The sequence below is a fragment of the Poecilia reticulata genome, chromosome 9, assembly GCF_904066995.2.
Source record: "Poecilia reticulata chromosome 9, P_reticulata-male-v2, whole genome shotgun sequence".
Classification (NCBI taxonomy): Eukaryota; Metazoa; Chordata; class Actinopteri; order Cyprinodontiformes; family Poeciliidae; genus Poecilia; species Poecilia reticulata.
Genome location: NC_088838.1, coordinates 534,290 through 551,384, shown reverse-complemented (window position 1 = coordinate 551,384; position 17,095 = coordinate 534,290). Strand labels below are relative to the sequence as shown.

The window sequence follows — 17,095 nt, the reverse complement described above, 5'->3', positions numbered from 1 at the left end:
GAGAGAGAAGCACCATTCACTCCTTCATGCACACACACCAACAAAGCAGCAGTAGCAAAACAGCAATATCATCACAGTAATAACAGAACAGTAATAACAAACTTATTACTGTTTGTTATAACAGGAGGACTTGCCCTTATGGGATCTCCTCGAACAGAGTTTTAGCAGAGCGACATCTTACAAGGATTCTCAAACCTCTAAAATAACAATTTTAAAATTCACCTACGTTTCTGTAGTTTTTGGGTTGTCCTGTTGGATCTCATCAATCCGCCATTGGCAGACAAAGTCGGACCTACGTCGCTGGCCCAGCGAAGAATTTTGCCTCCTGGGTCTTTCTTCCCAGGTCCTGTTGACTCTGGCCATGCATGGATTCAGTGCGTCTTCCTCTGCCTGACAGCCGTCGGTATGGGTTTCGGCACCAAGAAATGATAGGTATTTTTCTCGAACCTTCATAAAAGAACCACAGACGACGTATATGAATTTTATGGCCAAGCTTTTGCAAAAGGAGAAGACTCAGCAAACTGCTCCTCCAAGCCGTTCACTGAGCATCTGAAGACCTTTGGTTACAGCTTGTCTTTTATTATCAAGTAAAAAAGAGGGAGGATAGGTAAGGAAGACAGCAGAGACAAAATGCTACTGCACACAGGCAGTTTCTAAGGTAGGGAGTATTCCAGTTGAGTAGAAGGCATCTGTGGAAACATAATTCAAGGTCTGGGAAACACAGTTAACTGTTTCACATGAAGACAAACAGGCAGATGGGGCCTCCAGGTCAGTTTAAACACACAGAGGGAAGAGAACACTTTAAATTGAAAATCACAATAATCTATAGACTGAATGTTGATTAACTATTGATTAACATTAGACTGAATATGAACTAAAGTATTAACAAAATGATAATACCAAAATCTCTAACAGACTGACTCAATCATCACACTCATCCCCACTTCCGACTACCTGCCACTCTCTTTTTCAATAATGATTCCATAAATCTGAGTGCTCTCATTGACTCTGGCTGCAAACAAACATTGATTGATCATTCCATAATTAAACAGTGCAATATTGAAACTGTGCCACTCCCTTCCCCACTTTGGGTTTCTGCCCTAGATGGCAGTTCCCTTCCTCTGGCTACTGATCAGTCAGACTTGAATTAATAATTTCCTGTAACCACCATGAGTTATTTTTTTTTGTCTTTCCCACTGCCAACTCATCCACAGTCCCTGGCTATGACTGAAAAATTAAACACAATCCACACGAAGATTGGTCCCTTTCACACTAAATCCTGATCCATGCACTGTCACTATCTTTGGCTGGTGTCTGTGTAACAGAGAGAAAAGCTTGTGTGTGTATGTGTGAGTTTTGATCAAAATGATTGTAGTGATGGTTGCATGTGTTTATGAGATTTTTGATCGATGCGTTTATTTGGAGCCACCTAGTGGTGTGATAAGTGACTGCATGCAACGGGTCCGTCAGGCACTCTCGCAGCTTCCCCCACCAGAATTCTGAGTGATGGTGGAGGTAGGTGCGAGAGAGGCAGCTCCTCACTTCTTTTTTTATTTAGGATCATATTTTTCTAGTTCAACAATTAACGAAGTATCACGCTGTCTCTGCCCTGCAGAACACAACTCTGATGGGAAACTGGTCTCTTCCCAGTAGCTGTGGTCCTTTTGAAGTCTCTCTAGGTTGCCAGCCACCTCCATTTCCCTCCAAGGCACATGATATCTCTGTCACCTCTGCTTATCACCACAGCTGGCGTTGCAAGAACATGTAGACCAACACCATCTTTGCCCTGCATCACACTACTGATCAGAACCAACGTTATGCCATCCGGAAAAAAAAAACTCCTGCCCCTTAATACTTACCTGAACAAGAGATTTGGTTATCTGCTTGTGACATCCTTTTAAAATCCATGTCCAAAAAGATATCCTCCAGGTTCATTGGCCCTACGAGTTCACTTTCATCATCAGTCCCATGGCAGTCCATCTTCACCTTCCTTTGATTCTTTGTATCCATCCCTTTGTATCCATCCCATGTTCTACTTAAAACAAACCAGCACTTTGTTTTAAGCATTTCTCTACATGATTTAAAATTGTTGCCAACAAATTATGAGAATTGGGATGATTGTTGTTTTCCCTCCAATTAATCAAGGGCTTTTTGCCAATGTTTTTGTTTGTTCAATGAGCTTTTTCCTGTCTCAATATGACCCATACTGGGGGCTGGCTGGTAGTAAAGTAAAACATAGCTGCTCTGATCTGGGCTACCCAAAATTAATATGAAAGATTTGATAATTGTAACCCCAGTCCCCAATTTAAAGGGGGGCTTTGGGCTTTAGTTAGAAAAGGTTTTGTTTACATTTTCTAACTAAAAAAGGGAGGGTGGTGGGGAAAGTGGAATTGATTTGAAAACAAACAAAAATGTAGGTAAGAATGTAATGATTAAAATATTTGTTTGACCAATAAAGAACACAGGTAGTTTGAGCCATTTTTCTGTTATCTCCACAACCGATTCAGTAAGGAAAGTGGGAGAGTCCTTTTTTATTTTACAAGTAAATTTTAACACTCAGATAGCATTTTGACACTACAAAACTAATATTGAAAGATGCCTCATTGTTCAAAGGAAATTGTATGCTGTTTGATGCAGGTATATGAAGTACCTCTATCCATATGAATGTGAAAAGCGGGGATTGAGCTCTCCTGGTGAACTTCAAGCAGCAATAGACAGCAACCGTCGGGAGAGCCGTAGGCAGAACTACAGTTCTACCATCTTCAGCTATTCTGTCGCAGGCCCACAGACTTCTCTCCCAACAACAACAATACAGCCACATGTACCAATGCTTTCTCACCAAAGCAACTATATCACCCAAGCCCCTTCTGCCAAAAGAGGTAAGATACTTGTTACCAGCATAACACCAGATTAAGACAAATATTTGTGCATTTGTGCTAAAACATGTCAACTAATTAAGTTTTAAAGAGCCAGTATTATCCAGGCATCTAGTGCCAATTCATAGCACAATCACGTGACTATATAGGCGCTTTTCCACCAGCAAGTGGCACTCTAGCCAGTTAGAGTATAGTTCGGTTCTACCACAGGCTTTTCCGTTATCCGCTCTGTTTCTCAGTATCATAGACGTTCAGCAGCTGTGGTCAACTCTCTGCTGATGTTTGCAACAACTCTCAGCAATGGAGAACCTCGAGGTTGTGGTTCAGATGGACTGAACCACAACCTAATTTTGTCTTATAGAAATTTATTGTGACATAATGATAAAGACTCAAATCAGCTGATTATTTCGAAACACATATACATAAAATGACATTATGGCACTTTATTTTTTTAAATGTACAACGTAAAAGTGTAGCCATGCATAAACTTTATTATTATCATGATTATAATTAATTATTATTATTATTACAATACAGGAAGGAAAAAATCACATCACAAGCTGATATTAAGTATTTTCGTTGTTTCACACTGTCTGCACAAAACTGCAACTCCATCAGAAAGCTGGCCACAGCTTCACCATTTCCCTCTTCTTTATTGCTGTTTAAGTGAGTGCCAGTTTTCGACTTGATACTATAAATTGTTCTTGCAGCTTGTAATTTTCTGTAATTTGGAGTGCTTAAGTGATTAATAAGACAACATTGACTCTTTAGGAAGTTCAACTTATATCTTGAAAATGTACTAAAACTGTGAGGATTTGGTTTTCTGTGTGTCAGTTTAGTTCCTGTGTTGTCTCATCTGCCCCAGATTGATCCCAGCTGTGTCCTGTTTTCCCTGATTAACTTCCCTGTGAATTTAATCCAACCTGTGTCTGTGTTTACCTGCCGGGTCCTTGTCATGACGTGCTTTTGTTAAGTAATCACCAATGCTACCAGTGTCTCCGTTTACCTTGTCTCATCGCTCACCTTTGCTGCTTGGATTTCCTTAATAAAATCATTATTTTCTCTACATCCTGGGTCCAACCGCGTTTACCTCACCACCTCTAACTGCAATTCATGACAAAAACTGTTTAGCAAATATACAATGTTGGAGATAGAAAATATTGGGTAAAAGGTAGAGCAATAAGTCATCCGCATATAAAGTCAGTCGATGTTTTCTATAAATACCCCTAAAGCTTTTTGAAGTTTTAAGCATAATTGAAAGTGGCTCGATAGTTAAAGTAAAGAGAAGCAGGCTGAGAGGATAACCCTGCCAAGTACCCATGGACAGGCCAAGGCAGTCATATTATTTAATCTAATATCTACGTGTGAAAGACTCCCTACAAAGAAAATTATTTTGGAGTCCTTAGAGGGGATACTGGAGAGTGCCTCTCCTGGAGACTGCCTCGTTCTGCTGGGGGACTTTGATCCTCACGTGAGCAATGTCAGTGAGACCTGGAGGGGTGTGGCTGGACAGAATGGGCCCCCTGATCTGAATCCGAGTGGTGTTCTGTTGTTGGACTTCTGTGCTCGTCATGGATTGTCCATAACGAACACCATGTTCAGGCATAACGGTGTCCATATGTGCTCTTGGCACCAGGACACCCTAGGCTGCAGTTTGATCATCGACTTTGTCGTCGTTTCATCTGATCTGCGGCTACATGTCTTTGACACGGGTGAAGAGAGGTGCAGAGCTGTTCACTGATCACTACGTGGTGGTGAGCTGGCCCTGGTGGTGGGGGAGGAAGCCGATCAGATCTGGCAGCTACAAACATATTGTGAGGGCCTGCTGGGAACATCTGGCAGAGTCTTCCATGAGACAGAGGTTTAACTCCCACCTCCGGGAGAACTTAGAACACTTCCGCGGGAGGTGAGGGACACTGAGTCTGAGTAAACCATTATTCCGGGTCTCCATTGTTGAAACTGCTTATCAGGGCTGTTGTTTCCGCCTGCCGCAGCGGTAATCTTTGAATCTGCTGGTGGGCACCAAAGGTGAGGGATGCTGTCAGTCTGAAGGAGTTCTATCGGGCATTTTTTGCCTGTGGGACTCCATAAGCAGCTGATGGGTACCGACAGCCCAAGCGGCATACAGATCGGGTGATTACTTAGGCAAATACTTTGGCGTGGGAGACGTTTGGAGAGGCCATGGAGAAAGACTTCCGTACGGCTTCGAGGCAATTCTGGTCCATCATCCTGCGTCTCAGGAGGGGGAAGCAGTACAGCACCAACACTGTTTATAGTGGGGATGGTGTGCTGCTGACCTCAACTCAGGACGTTGTGTTCCAACGGGCAGAATCCTTCCCACCAACATGCCTTCCATTTATGGGTTGGGCTCTCCCATCTCTGGGGATGAGGTCACCGAGGTGGTTAAAGGACTCATTGAGTCCTTTACAAAATGAGATTCGACGCGACTCTGCAATTTTGGCTGGACATTGGGGGTAGTTCCCCTGGATTGACAGAACAGGATGGTGATCTCTCTATTCAAAGAGGGGGACTGCAGAGTGTGTTCCACCTACATAGGGGTCACACTCTTAAGCATTCCTGGAAAGGTCTATTCAGGGGTCCTGGAGAGGAAGGTCCGTTGGATAGTTGAACTTCAGATTCAGGAAGAGCAGTGTGGCTTTCCTCCTGATCGTGGAACACTGGACCAGCTCTACAACCTAAGGAGGTTGTAGAGTGACTTTAAGCGCATATACGTATATGTGTATGTGTGTCAGGGTGTATGATTTGGATGATAAGTTCAAGTTGTCTTGCTAGGAATGCTATGAGTATGCATATATCTCGGCAGTGATACAGGTCTGGCAGACAGTGGGATCCAGGCACGTGCAGAGGGGGGGCCTGGGGGTGCTTGAGCACCTGCCCCTTTTGCTCCTTGCCCCCAAGTGCCCTTTTGGTCAATTTTTATTTATTTATTTATTTTTTGGTATTATTATTTTCTAAGCCCTCTTCTGACACATAATAACATGTACTAAAATTATTTAGTTTTTTGTTGGCTTTTTTTGCACAACATAATAAGCCCTCCGGTCACCTTGTTACCTTTGACCTTTTTCCCGTGACGCATGACGCAGTTGCCTCTCGTGCAGTGAGATAAGGCGGCTAACTGCGGAGCTCAACGTAGCGAATGTTCCAGATTACAGAACAGGTTTTGGTGAATTAAAAAAAAAATGTTTTTGGTGAATAAAGTAGAGTAGACTTGCTACTTGTCAGATGAGGGAAAACGTTGAAGTATCGTTTCTGCTTCAGCTCGGAGTCGCGGTTTAATTAAGCACAGAGGTAATGAAATACAACAGACACTGACAGGCCTCTGCGTCTGCCTTTCTCTGAAGAACTACTGAGCGGGAGGAGACAGCCAGGTGAGGAGAAACTGATCTTATCTATCGATTCATCATTTTTATCATACAGACATTAGACTGTTGTTGATGTGCTATTAGCTAGCTGATAGCTAACGACTTTGCTAGCAAAGCAAGATAAATAAAAAGCTTCTTCCCTATATCTTAATGATATCAGTCATTCTTCAGTATCGCTTATGCAATAGGGGCACATCGCCCATCCAAAACCGATCATCTCCATAATGGATATATGTCTTCTAATTTCTTTTGCTGCATAATGTACATTGCATTTATTCTGGCATTAAGTAAATGTATCTTGAAGGAGAATAGCACTTAAATAAAAGTCCAACAAGGATATTAATTTAGAAATAAAAATAACTCACCCTGAATTACCATGATAGATATAATGTATGTCATAAAAGTGTGTCATTAATGAAGCGCAGCATAATGAATAGAAATTTTAGTACATAATGGTGCGTGGCCCTAACCTCAGTTAAGTAAAATAAAATTGCAATCAAAACTTTTGGAATTGTAATTGTCATGATGGGTTTAACGGATCTTACCCACATGCAAGAACACCATAGGAGACGGAGTATGAAAAATGAAAGGTTTATTTTACAGATGCAAACAGAAAGTGAAGCTGGTCCGGGAACTGCTCGGCTGCTCTCGGGGTACTGAGAAAACAAGGGGAGTGTGGTGAGTTCAAGTGCTGGGAAATGGGAGTTTGAGAATGTGTAATGGGTGAACTTACTGGCTCTGTGCGTTCAAACGGCTTGGAGGGGGAGTGGTAGGTTCAGGGGTCTCTGCGTGAGGCGTGGTGGGTTGGAAAGTGGCGTTGGAGGGCGGACAGGAGGGTTTGTCTCTGAAGGCGGCGGGTAGTAGGGGGGAACGGCCGGTCGGAAACTTCTGAGAGGTAATGGAGTTATGGAAACTGATGAGTCTTGTTTGTCAGGCATATGGGGGAGGCTACCCAAGGCGTCGTGGCTGGGTAACTGGTACAGCAGGCAACCAGATCAGGGCGGATCCTGTGGAGAGCAAAAAAAAGGTTTACAATGAAAAAACGATGTGGGAATCACTTGCAGATTCTCAAGGCAAAACAAAGCTCGGAGCAACAACTCTGAGGGGGCTGGAGGTACCATCAACGGTTGACACTCTGGCGTCGAAGTACCGGCGTTCCACCCCTCTTATGCTGCCGTCAATTAGGTAATCCGCCACAGATGTGAGAATGACGTCATCCAGGAACCCACAGCCCGCCACCTCTCAGACCCCATCTGGTGGGGAGACAACTCAGCAACCCAAAGCTAAGAAAAGACACCCAGAACCTAACAGTAATGATTTCTTTTTTTAAAAACAAAACATTTTGTTTAAAAACCTTTTTTTTTAATTAAATCATTTTTGTCTCGTGAACATAAAAAGTTATTTGCCAAACAAACATTTATTTGCACACATCATAAATCTTTTGTTGTGATTTTAGGCCCTGCTCAAGACACCATGTGAGAATCACAAGCAAAACTTTGAGTCACAAACAAAAACTTAGAATAACAAGAAAAGATTTCTGACAAGCGCAAATAAAGTTTGTTTTGCAAATTGTGTTTTCACTTCATGAGTCAAAAATGTGTGATTTAAATTTTTTAAAAAGTTTTTTAAGCAAAACTCAGTAGGCTTTTCTCATGGTGACATGCATTAACAATTCAATATTTGCTTCTTTTTTTTTCTGCAGTTCCACAATAAAGTTTGATGCAGCTCTGCTTTCCTGAATGGACCATCTTCATCTCCACTGCAAGTGTAGCAAACAGGAAGCTCGTTTTTATAGATTATAGTCATTAAAAGGTTGCATTGTGCCCTTGTTAAATTTTTAATAGTGTAATTCTGTAAAGACAAAATATGTCTGGTGGTCCAGCTCTGATTTACATATCTTGCTAAATTGCGAGTTTGAATATTGCAAAACTTTCCTATAACAAAATAGACCTGCAGAAAGAAATTACTAATAAATTATCTTACATATGCATAGTTGTATGTTCTATATAGATATTTCCCTTAGCTTTGATTGTATATCTCACAATTTTGTAATTTATTATTGTTTATTAAACTGTGAAAGCTGAGAGGCTTTGTCAATATTCTGTCCTAGAATGCGGTTAGATGAGCCCTTTTTTTTTTTTTTTTTTTTTTGAGCACCTGCCCCTTTACTGGTCTCTGCACGGCCCTAGTGGGATCCTTACCCTGTTTGTGAATTACTGCTATGGTGGCTACTGACCAAGATGGTGCCATAGTTTTGGATTCTAAAGGTCCCAATATACTTGGGCATACTTCAATTCAAAGAGGTCCGCATGTAGTTGAAGTGGACTCAACGTGGATGTCAGTGCAAAGGCTAATTTTTATGACACTGTTCGAGTGCTCTGGGTCACACAGTAAACTTCTCAACAGTGTTTACAAGCCCTTCACTACACATAACAATATGTACCAAAATACAATGCTAACTTATAACAACTATACATAATGACATGAACCCCAAAAAGGACTAAAGCACAGAATCATTACACTTTGTATGGAAAAGCAATTTCTAGACTGGGCTAAGCTCTTGAATCCTAAAACTCCCCCCCTTTAGTTTTTTTTTCCTTTTAGGGGGTGGGGGGGGAGGGGGGCTGTCTTGGGAGAAGACGTAAGAAAAAATATTAACCATTTGTAACTGTATTTGTAATAGTTCCCAGGTTGGTTGCTATGATAGAGGTCCTCCATAATTCACATCTTTTTATACCTGTGTCCCCAGAATACTTAATAAATCTCTTTTACTGTCACTCTCCAAATTCTCGCAATACTGCTCTTGCTTTTTCTATTTCTTTTCTAAATGCTTATATTGAGTTTTCCTCTCTCCCCCTGTGCTTTCTCTCTTGACAGATGATAGACAAGAGTCCGCATTGAACCTGTCTACCAGCGGCATTAACAGCATCAACATGTCAATAGAAATAAATGGAGTTGTCTACACAGGTAAATAGAGGGGTCTTTTGCTGGTATAATTGCAGGGAGGAAACTCAATAAGTTATAGCAGCACCCTAGTGTTGAGTTCTTTACACAACTTGATGTCTTTTCTATAAAATCCAGCCTGATGAAGCAGCAGCCCTACAGAGTTTAAAACGTTAGAAATCTTAAAATCGGACCTTTGGATTTCAGGTTGATGGAGCTTGGTGTGTGTGTGTGTGTGTGTGTGTGTGGGGGTGTGTGTGTGTGTGTGTGTGTGTGTGTGGGGGTGTGTGTGTGTGTGTGTGTGTGTGTGTGTGTGCGTGCGTGCGTGCGTGTGTGTGGAGGGGGGGGATATCTGGCAGCCTTCACATCCAATGTATGTCTCCTTTTTATAGGGGCATTGTTATACATTTGAGTGAGGGGCTATAGGAAATGCATAACACTGCATATATATATATATATATATATATATATATATATATATATATATATATATACATACTGCATGATAACATCTTTAGCAATAACCATGCCAGTTTATAGCTGAACATATAATTGTATTCAGTGCATTTTATTTTAAGTAAAAAAAAAAGACAGACACACACTGCCATGCACTCATTGTTACCTTGGCCTTCCATGGGTTCTTACAAGATGTCACTGGAATGCCAACAATTCAACGTGTTGCTGCTGTGTTGAAAAACTGCTCCTGCTGAGCCAAAATGTATGCACTGTTTTGAATACAAACAACGGTAAGGTAAGGTAATTTATTTTTCATCAACAAGACAATTCAAAGTGCTTTACATGAGTTAAAAGGAAATACAAATGTTATGCAGAACCATAAATTCATTTGCATTTACCCTGAAGCTGATGTTGGCTTTTGATTGTAGCTTCTGAATTAGGAAACTAACCTTGTCACTTCTAATATGCTCTAGTACAAATCTGGAATACATTACTCTACGTGAAAAGTGCAATTTAAAGAATACTCAGCCTATAAAAGTATGTGTGCAACAACTAATCAATCAGTCATGATAAATCTAAATGAGCTGTTTATAAACATTAACCTATAGTAATGATGCAAAGTATTTTTATAACAAAAGTCCTAGAGGGTCAGATTCCTGGAACTTTTAGATGTTTCCATTCTCCTGCACATTTGAATTAATGGCTAAACTTACTCACTAGCATGCAGTCAAGCTCTACAGAGCTCTGCTCATGAGCTAATATGGAGCCAGGTGTGCTGAAGCAGAGAAACATCTAAACGTTGGATGAGACCACCTCTTGAGGACGGGAGCTTGAGATCAAAGCTTTCTGCTGAAAAAGATGCCAAACACAGAGTAAAATTTATAGAACTTCATTATAGATTTCACAAATACAGAAAAGGTTTAACGAATCACAAACTGGGTTTAATACATTATGTTATTAGTATATAATAATCAGGCACGTGCAGAGGGGGGAGCTGGGGGTGCTTGAGCACCTGCCCTTTTTGCTCCTTGCCCCCAAGTGCCCTTTTGGTCTTTTTTTATTTCTTTTTTATTATTTCCTAAGCCCTCTTCTGACACATAAAAACATGTGTGAAAATTTGTTTCTTTTTTGTATGACATAATAAACCGGTCACCTTGTTACCTTTGACCTTTTTCCCATGACGCATGATGCAGTTGCCTCTCGCAGTGAGATAAGGCGGCTAACTGGAGCTCAACGTAGCGAACGTTCCAGATTACAGAACAGTTTTTGGTGAATTAAAAAAATGTTTTTGGTGAATAAAGTGGAGACTTGCTGCTTGTCAGATGACGGAAAACGTTGAAGTATCGTTTCTGCTTCAGCTCAGAGTCGCGGTTTAAGCAGAGAGGTAATGAAATACAACAGACACTGACAGGCCTCTGCGTCTGCCTTTCTCTGAAGAACTACTGAGGGGAGGAGACAGCCAGGTGAGGAGAAACTGATCTTATCGATTCAGTATTTTTATCATACAGACATTAGGCTGTTGTTGTTGTGCTATTAGCTAGCTGATAGCTAACGACTTTGCTAGCAAAGCAAGATAACTAAAAAGCTTCTCCCCTGTATCTTCAATGATATCAGTCATTCTTTAGTATTGCTTATGCAATAAGGGCACATCGCCCGTTCAAAACCAATCATCTCCATAATGGATATATGTCAGATCTTCTAATTTCCTTTGCTGCATAATGTAAATGGACCTTACCAAGCTCCGCCCAGAAACGCCCCTCGAAAGTCCCACGTGACTTCATGTCTCACATTAACCTCCTCGCAGAGCTTAGCTTCTATGGGATTTTTCGTTTCGACTGACTCTGCAGAGTATTTCTGAGTCGATTAGTTTAGCATTTCTGCCGGATTTTCACAAAATATCAGCCACGACAATGGACAAGGGAACCAACAAGTTCATGTCATCCTTTTTGGACGACATCAAGATGTTTTAGCCACGCGATGCTTCTAACATTGTGTGAGTTGCAGCTAAATGCTACCAGTCGATGAGGAAAACAGCAGATCCTCAGACCCTCAGCATAAATATAGCCGTGGACAAGATCACTGATGGCTGTTGTTCTTGCAAGGCTGGGTAAGTCGGGCATTCATGGTTTTGAGGGTTCGAATGTGCCTAGGACTTATACACGGTACTCGGTGCTAGCGTGGCTAACACGATTACAGTTTAGTAAAAGCTAGCTTGGCTAACACGATTGCAGTTTAGTAAAAGCTAGCGTGGCTAACACGATTACAGTTTAGTAAAAAGCCTTTTCAGGTCAAATAAAATCGTTAACGTATGTCAGATACGGTACACATTGCATATTGATCTGTTCCGCTAACGTAAGACTGTAACAGACAGGCTTCAGGATGTAGAAGTTGTATCGGTACTGCCATTATGCTGTACTTGGCTAAAAGGTTTTCATAATGGATGTGTTTATTATTGACTTTATTTTTCATTCACTAAACACAAAGAAAGCAAAGCAATAATACTTACACCAGCAGACACTTTGTTCTTATTGATCCTACGATGGTTGAGCAGCAAATGCGGTCGTGCACAAGCTTTGATCCAAGCAAGGCTTTCCGTTTCAGATTTTGGAAATCTGTGAATTTTAGTTCCATGAACACAATCAGGATACCTGACATCACCTGTACAGATACCCCACTGACTGTAGAGAACCATTTTTTTTCGAGTCATGACGCAAAAACTTTCTGTCGGTCTGCTAGTCCACAATGTACATTAGCATGAGTTTGTGAGCTGGTAACCCACGTGATAGCTGCGCTGTGACGTAAAATGGGCATTAGCCAATGAAAGGCGGACCCTGTGGTAAGGTCCATTGTATTTATTCTAGCGTTAGGTAAACTTATCTTGAAGGAGAATAGCACTTAAATAAAAGTCCAACAAGGATATTCATTTAGAATTAAAAATAACTCGCCCTGAATTACCATGATAGATATAATGAATGTAATAAAAGTGTCATTAATGAAGGGAAAAAACTCAACCCAGACTTTAAGTTTAGGGTCTGGTTCGCAGAGTATGAAGTTAAATTTGTTTCCCAATTATTCAATGGAAAAAAAAACTAACTTTAGTTTAAGTAAAATAAAATTGTAATCAAAACTTTTGGAATTGTAATGATTCCTTTAAAAAAAAAAGTTTTGTTTACAAGACTTTTTTAAATTAAATGACTAATTTTTTACCAAACACAAACATTTATTTGCACACATCATAAATATTTTATTGTGATTTTAGGCCCTGCTCAAGACACCATGTGAGAATCACAAGCAAAACTTTGAGTAACAAACAAAAACTTAGAATAACAAGAAAAGATTTCTGACAAGCGCAAGTGTTTTTGCAAAAAAGAAAGTTAACTTTATGAGTCAAAAATGTGTGATTTAAATTTTTTTTAAAGTTTTTTTTAAGCAAAACTCAGTAGGCTTTTCTCATGGTGACATGCATTAACAATTCAATATTTGCTTCTTTTTTTTTCTGCAGTTCCACGATAAAGTTTGATGCAGCTCTGCTTTCCTGAATGGACCATCTTCATCTCCACTGCAAGTGTAGCAAACAGGAAGCTCGTTTTTATAGATTACAGTCACTAAAAGGTTGCATTGTGCCCTTGTTAAATTTTTAATAGTGTAATTCTGTAAAGACAAAATATGTCTGGTGGTCCAGCTCTGATTTACATATCTTGCTAAATTGCGGGTTTGAATATTGCAAAACTTTCCTATAACAAAATAGACCTGCAGAAAGAAATTACTAATAAATTATCTTACATAGGCATAGTGTTATGCTTTATATGGAGATTTTCCTTAGCTTTGATTGTATATGTCACATTTTTGTAATTGATCATTGTTTATTAAACTCTGAAAGCTGAGAGGCTTTGTCAATATTCTGTCCTAGAATGCGGTTAGATGGGCCCTTTTTTTGTTGTTGAGCACCTGCCCCTTTAGTGGTCTCTGCACGGCCCTGGTAATAATCTTCCACTGTTTGTAATTTACAGCAGGTTAAAAATCCTCAAGGTAGAGAAATACAATACTATTGCCCTTTAGCAGGACTTTTTAAATCACTTAGTAAATCATATTTCAGAGTGAAAAAAAACAACTGATTATAATAAATTCCACAGGAATCAAGTAATTAACAGTGTGTGACTGGATGAATAACTGAATTGAGTCTGAAGTGCTTTGTAATAAAATTTGAATTTGACTAAAACTACCTGGATGACAGACAAATTTGGGGATTTCTTATGAGTCTCTGTTTATTTCCAAACCCAAATGAGTAACTTCACATTCAAAAATGAGCCCAAAAAAGCGTGACCCACGACTTATTAAATTTGCAAGCGATTTTAGAAAAAACAAGCCCAAAGCTGCTTATAATAATAGGACTTGGTGACAGAAACTCAAAATAGTTCCTGTTTTTCAGCAACAAAACGCCCATCTCCCTCCATTGTTTACATTTCTGTCATTGCTGATACTTTCGCATAGAAACGACGGTAGAGGAAATAAAATTAAATTACAAAACAAAGTTACTGAAAAAAGTTACTTTGTAACGCATTACTGACATCACTGCTCATAAACAGTACACAGTGCAATAGGTGCTGTTTATTCATATTAATGTTAATTCAATTGATGAATACCACGTATACTGAGAGTGAATGCTAGACATTACAACAAAAAACCAAGTTAAGACAACTCCAAACCTCGAAACTACAGCTAAAACAGTTTGCATTTTTATATGTAAATAACATACATAATACTCGGTTGTGATTATTTCTCTGTAGACATCAATCCATCTATCTTTATGCAGAAAGACTTCAAAAGATTCTGTCATAGAGTTGGTCTCTTTGTTTCAGTTCCATGAACTACTGAAACGAGGGATGGTTCCATTGCGTGGTACTATAGAAAGGGACCATAGTAGTGGTTTGTCCTTTCTGTCTTGTTACCTTGCAGGCACTCACAGCAATAATTTGCAATACTGATAAGATGTGGTGAGCCAGTGGTACTGAAGGGCACTGCGCTGGGTTGAAAGTGGCAAACACTGACTGAGACCACTCTCTTTCTTAAGGTGTGAACGAGAGCAGGAAAAGTCCACCTTGAAAATGAATTTTTAATTATTTCTCAGACCAAATCAATTTGTTCTTTTCCCTCCGTCATTGTGACCATAAAATAAAAACACACATCAAGTACAAGTATTAATGTGTGTAGCACATCCTTTGCTAGCAAAACTTTGGAATTATGAATTGGTTGCGCTTATCTTCCAATCAGAGCACAGAAAATATCTGATGTCATATGGGCCTTTGAGTCCACATGGCACAAATCTGTAAGCTGATTGGTTAAAAGAACAGTTCCACAGCTAGATTGTTTACTGAAAGTAGGTCTGCTGTATAGATTAGAGATTTAAGTCTCTGTAGTGCCAGGGACAGGGTCACCTGGTCCCTGGCAGTAATCCCTTCTCAATAATTCCTTGTCTCACCGTCACGGCATTGAAGTTGCCTGTTCGATTCCTGGTCTGTTCGCCCTGAGCACCTTGCCTGCTGTTGTTGGTCAGAAGGGCCGACAGCACAAAATTACAGCCTCTCTTCTGTTAGCCCAGTGTTTCCCAAACTTTTTCTCCTGGGGCTCCCCAGTGGTTTCCAAACATTTTCTGTACCCCCCCTATGGATTACAAATAGGGAGAGTTAGACTCTGGCTCTCTTGTTGAACGATGTATGTTAACGCGTGGGGAGTGTTATCGGGAGATTCTTAGAGACTCCCTTTTATACTCTTCCATCCACTCAAACGCCCCCACCTCCAAGGTTTATTGTTGTTATGTTTTTTTTGTCTTCATTCATCCATACTGCATACCCCCCTGCAATGGCATGGCGCCCCCCCATGGGGTGCACCCGACAGTTTGGGAACCTCTGTGTTGGTCTAGCCCAGAGCAACTGTAGCTGCAATCTAGAAGCTTGCCATCATCATTGTGTGAATGTGTCCTTTGAGGTTTCAATTTGAGATATAAAGGGCTTTATAAATATTATTTCTTGTTCTAAAAATAACAATTAGGTCACTTTCTTGGGCTAAGAACTGCTGTAAAGTTAAATAAGGTGAATTAGCCTTTTTTTATTTCCAAGTTACAGATGTTTAATAGAAAATCTTGACTGTACTGATTATAAGTTGGATCTCAGTAAAATAAACAGATTCTTACATCAGGGGAGTATAGCATCTACAAGTAAAACCTGTTTTGTTTTTCTTTTTAGGTGTCCTCTTTGCCCAGCAGTCAACAGTGGCAGGGATTATGGAACACCGCAGGAAGCAGAGTAACACTCAGGAAACATTTTTCCAACCCTCTTGTTTCTCTTACTCTACTGTTTCTCTTCATGGACAAAGAAACTCTTCCAACTGACCTGAATGAACCAAATTAGGATTTGCTCCTTTGTTCTTCAAGACAAAATGACTGCAGGAACATTTCAACACCATGATGTTTTTAAGCTTTTTGGCCATCTACCCCTGATTCCAGATGGATCTTAGGAACACAATATAACACAATATACATTAATGATACTTTTACAACACCTTCGATCTATTTCCTTAGTATCCTTCGAAGAAAGAAACATGAACACAAATATAGCACATCAAACACAGCTACATTGCAAATATCTTACAAAATGACTTTCGGAACCATTTAGTTTCATGTGCTCATTTGAAACATTGTTCAAATTAACTGATTACAAAAATTTCTGTCAACCATGGCTTTTGCTTCAATGTTGTGAGAAGTTTTACTACATAAAAGAGTAGTGTAGTAAAGACACATTATTCTTTGAAGAAATAATTGCTTTACCTGCAACTATCTCACTATAATGAGATACATTATATTTACTATTTCATTATAATATAATAATAATATTATTATAAGTCATATCAAATCATTATAAAGACATTTTTTAACACAGTGGCAGAAATGGGCCATACTTTACCTTCTCTTTTTACTTTTCCTTATGCAGCCAAGCCATCCTCATTTATATAATCTGCTTCATTATGCAAATGAGGATGAGCGGTGTTTTAAGTCTTAAGAAGATGAGGCTCGCTATCTTCTTCAACAAAGATAGCAAACAGTTTATCAATGAGCTGAAGCTTAGCAACTTAGAAGATAATGGTAAGATAAAGTAAGGTAATTTATTTATATAGTACATTTTCAGCAACAAGGCAATTCAAAGTATGCTTTACAAGAGTTATAGTAAATACAAACAAAATAAAAGAAAAGCAAGAGAAAAACAAAGTTTTTTCCACAATTTATAAAGTAGTAGGAGTTTCTCTGAATAAACTAATAGAAAAGAAAAATAGTTTCTCTGGATTCCAAGTTTGTTCTAATTCCTGGTTTGGGTTGAGTGAAGTATAAAACTAAACGTTCCTGTTCTGGGTTGCTAAGCAGAATAAGATTAGGTACACCAGGAG

The 17,095-nt window shown here is 39.7% G+C and overlaps 2 long non-coding RNA genes across 2 annotated transcripts; one reads left to right on the top strand and one right to left on the bottom strand.

Annotated features, from left to right (window-relative positions):
• Nucleotides 1-486: 486 nt before the first annotated feature.
• On the top strand, nt 487-16,216 carry LOC103460187 (uncharacterized). The gene is made up of 4 exons (XR_014089125.1): nt 487-2,542; nt 2,638-2,879; nt 9,137-9,226; nt 15,901-16,216. It is a non-coding gene; the product is annotated as an uncharacterized LOC103460187 (long non-coding RNA).
• On the bottom strand, nt 6,837-8,512 carry LOC103460183 (uncharacterized). The gene is made up of 2 exons (XR_014089126.1): nt 6,993-8,512; nt 6,837-6,915 (listed from the first exon to the last, which is right to left on the bottom strand). It is a non-coding gene; the product is annotated as an uncharacterized LOC103460183 (long non-coding RNA).
• Nucleotides 16,217-17,095: the final 879 nt, after the last annotated feature.